At 38.2% G+C, this 3,667-nt stretch overlaps 1 non-coding gene across 1 annotated transcript; it reads right to left on the bottom strand.

The window, feature by feature from the left end:
- Positions 1-349: 349 nt before the first annotated feature.
- LOC128283304 (small nucleolar RNA R71) lies at positions 350-456 on the bottom strand. Its single transcript, XR_008273646.1, has one exon. It is a non-coding gene; the product is annotated as a small nucleolar RNA R71 (small nucleolar RNA).
- Positions 457-3,667: the final 3,211 nt, after the last annotated feature.

Here is a 3,667-nt window from a genome sequence, read left to right as displayed (position 1 = left end):
GACAATATGTTGTACCGCTTTTCAATGAGTTAAATCTAGGAATTAGAAGGCCAAATATTAAGGCTACCCAATTCGAATTGAAACCGGTGATGTTTCAAATACTACAAACGGTGGGCCAATTTAGTGGTATGCCCACGGAAGATCCACATCTCCACCTTCGATTGTTTATGGAGGTGAGTGACTCATTCAAGATAGCCGGTGTAATTGAAGATGTACTGAGGTTGAAATTGTTTCCATACTCGTTGCAAGATTGAGCATGAGCATGGTTTAATTCATTGCCACCAAGTTCAATATCTACATGGAAAGAATTACGAGAGAGATTTTTGGTTAAGTATTTCCTGCCAATGCTAAGTTGAGGAATGAGATCACAACTTTCCATCAATTGGATGACGAGTCTTTGTATAAGTCTTGGGAGCGATTCAAGGAGTTACTTCGTAGGTTTCCTCATCATGGGTTTCCTCATTGTATCCAGTTGGAGTCATTCTATAATGATCTCAATGCACATACAAGATTGATGGTAGATGCTTCTACGAATGGTGCAATTTTGTCTAAGTCTTATAATGAGGCTTATTAGATCATCGAGAGGATCGCAAGCAACAACTATAAATGGCCAACAAATCGACCAGCTTCAAGAAGACTTGTAGCCAGAGTTCATGAAGTTGATGCTCTCACTTCGTTATCAGCTCAGGTATCGTCTATTTCCTCTATGTTAAAGCAGTTTACCGCTAATGGTGGTAATAATTTTGCAACTTAGCCACCAAGTCCGTTTGAAGTAGTTTCCTGTATGTACTGTGGGGAAGGTCATTCTTTTGAGAGTTGCCCATTGAATCTAGACTCAGTATACTATGTGGGGAACCAACATCAAAAAAAGAGTGGAAAAGGACCCTAGTCCAACTTCTATAATCCTTCATGGCGTAATCACCCCAACTTTTCTTGGAGTAGCCAAGGAAATGGACCAAACAACAACTTTATGCAGCATAGACCGAACCAATCTCAGGGGTTTAATCAGCAAGCTCCAAAACCACCTCAAGTTGAATCATCAAATAGTTTGGAGGACTTGTTGAAAGCATACATGGCGAAGAATGACGCTTTGATCTAGAGTCAAGAAGCAACACTGAAAAATTTGGAAAACCAAATGGGTCAGTTAGCTACGGAGCTTCGTAATAGAACACAAGGAACCTTGTAAAGGGATACTGAGAATCCAATAAATTTGGGTAAAGAACATATCAAGGCAGTGGCATTGCGAAGTGGTAAAATTTTGGAACCCCGATTGATTGATGTTGAGGACGAGCCTGTTCAAAAGGGGGAAAGTCAACCAGCTGTTGAAGTCCCTACACCAAAAGAGTCAGAATCTGCAAAGATTGACAAGGTAAATCCTAACTTAGTGAATTTAGACACTTTAACATCTTCTTTGGATGCAGATTTGCCTACTCAGAAGAGTTGCCCGGTTCAACCGAAAGCTCCATCACCTCTATATCCAAAAAGATTGCAGCAACACAAGCAAAAATAGAAGGTACAATTCAAGAAGTTTTTGGATGTTCTGAAGCAATTACACATCAATATTCCATTGGTGGAGACTTTAGAACAAATGTCAAATTATGTGAAGTTTATGAAGGATGTACTATCCAAGAAGAAACAACTAAGTGAGTATGAGTCTGTCGCTCTGACAAAAGAGTGCAGTGCGTTCTTGCAGAACAAGCTGCCATCGAAATTGAAGGATCTAGGAAGCTTTACGATACCTTGTAACATTGGTGAATCTTATTGTAGTAAAGCTTTGTGTGACTTAGGAGCAAGTATCAACTTGATACCTAAGTCTATTTTCAAGATGCCAGGGATAGAAGAAGTAAGACCTACAATTGTGACGCTCCAGCTAGCAGATCGATCTTTAGCATACCCCGAAGGGAAGATCGAGGATGTTTTGGTAAGAGTCAATAAATTTATTTTTCCTACTAATTTCATTATTCTAGATTTTGAAGCAGATAAGGAAGTGCCAATTATCCTTGGAAGACCTTTCCTAGCCACGGGAAGAACGTTAATTGATGTACAAAAAGGCAAACTCACCATGCGAGTTCAAGATGATCAGGTAACTTTTAACATTCTTAAAGTGATGAAATTTCCCAATCAGACAGAAGAGTGCTCAGTTATAAAAGAAATAGAAACCTTGATTTCTATGGAAAGCCATCTTGAAGAAGATCCATTGGAGAAAGCCTTAGGGTTTGACCCTTTGAAGGATGAAGAAGATGAAGAAAACATGGCTGTGATGGAAGCCAACCCAAGGAATTTTATTCAATCTACACGGTTTGAACTGTTGGAGTTGGAAGTCAAAGAATTTGTGCAACCCAAATTGTTAATCGAAGAACCACCTACATTCAACCTAAAGGTACTTCCTTTCCATTTAAAATATGTTTATTTAGATAATTGTTCTATTTTTCCTGTGATTATTTCAGCCGAACTGACAAAAGATCAAGAGGAACAATTAATTTCTGTTCTAAAGAAATTTAAGAAAGCAATTGGTTGGACTATAGCTGATATTCAATGGTATAAACCCTTCATTTTGCATGCACAAAATTATTCTAGAGGAAGGTGAAAAAGCTCGAATTGATGGGCAAAGGAGGCTTAATCCTATTATAAAGGAAGTTGTGAGAAAGGAAGTGATCAAATGGCTAGATGCAGGAATCATCTATCCTATTTCAAATAGTTCGTGGGTAAGTCTGGTACAGTGTGTACCGAAGAAAGGTGGAATTACGATTTTTGAGAATGAGCATAACGAATTGATCCCAACAAGAACTGTTACTGGTTGGAGAATTTGTGTTGACTACAGAAAGTTAATAAAGCCACTCGGAAGGACCATTTTCCGTTGCCTTTTATGGATCAGATGTTAGATCGACTGGCAGGTAATGAATTCTATTATTTTTTAGATGGTTATTCGAGATATAACCAAATAGTAGTCGCTTTGGAAGACCAACATAAAACAACCTTTACTTGTTCGTACGGTACGTTTGCTTTTAGGCGAATGCCTTTTGGTTTATGCAATGCATTTGCAACATTCCAATGATGCATGATGGCAATATTCATTGATATGGTTGAAAATTTTGTTGAGGTTTTCATGGATGATTTTTCTATTTTTGGTAACACTTATCATATTCGTTTGAGTAATTTAGCTAAGGTACTGAAGAGATGTGAAGAGACAAATCTAGTCCTTAATTGGGAGAAATGCCATTTTATGGATAAGGAAGGGATTGTCTTAGGGCATAGAATTCCAAAGAAAGGAATTGAAGTCAACAAAGCAAAGGTGGACGTAATTGAAAGATTACCGGCCCCAATGAATGTGAAAGGAGTCAGAAGTTTCTTAGGCCATGCTAGTTTTTACCAAAGGTTTATCAAAGATTTTTCGAAAATTTCTAAACCACTGTGTTCGTTGTTAGAGAAAGATACAATGTTTGATTTCAACAAAGCATGTTTAGAAGCTTTTGAAGAGCTAAAAAAACGGTTAATCTCAGCCTCAATAATCATTACTCCCGATTGAAGCACACCTTTTGAGTTGATGTGCGATGCAAGTGATTACGTTGTTGGAGCTATGATGGGTCAAAGAAGGAATAATGTGTTCCACCCCATTTACTATGCAAGTAGAACCTTGACGGGAGCCCAAGTCAATTATACGGTAACT

Source organism: Gossypium arboreum, chromosome 10 (assembly GCF_025698485.1).
Source record: "Gossypium arboreum isolate Shixiya-1 chromosome 10, ASM2569848v2, whole genome shotgun sequence".
Taxonomy (NCBI): Eukaryota; Viridiplantae; Streptophyta; class Magnoliopsida; order Malvales; family Malvaceae; genus Gossypium; species Gossypium arboreum.
The sequence above is the reverse complement of the archived record's forward strand: the minus strand, read 5'-3'. Positions and strand labels throughout refer to the sequence as shown.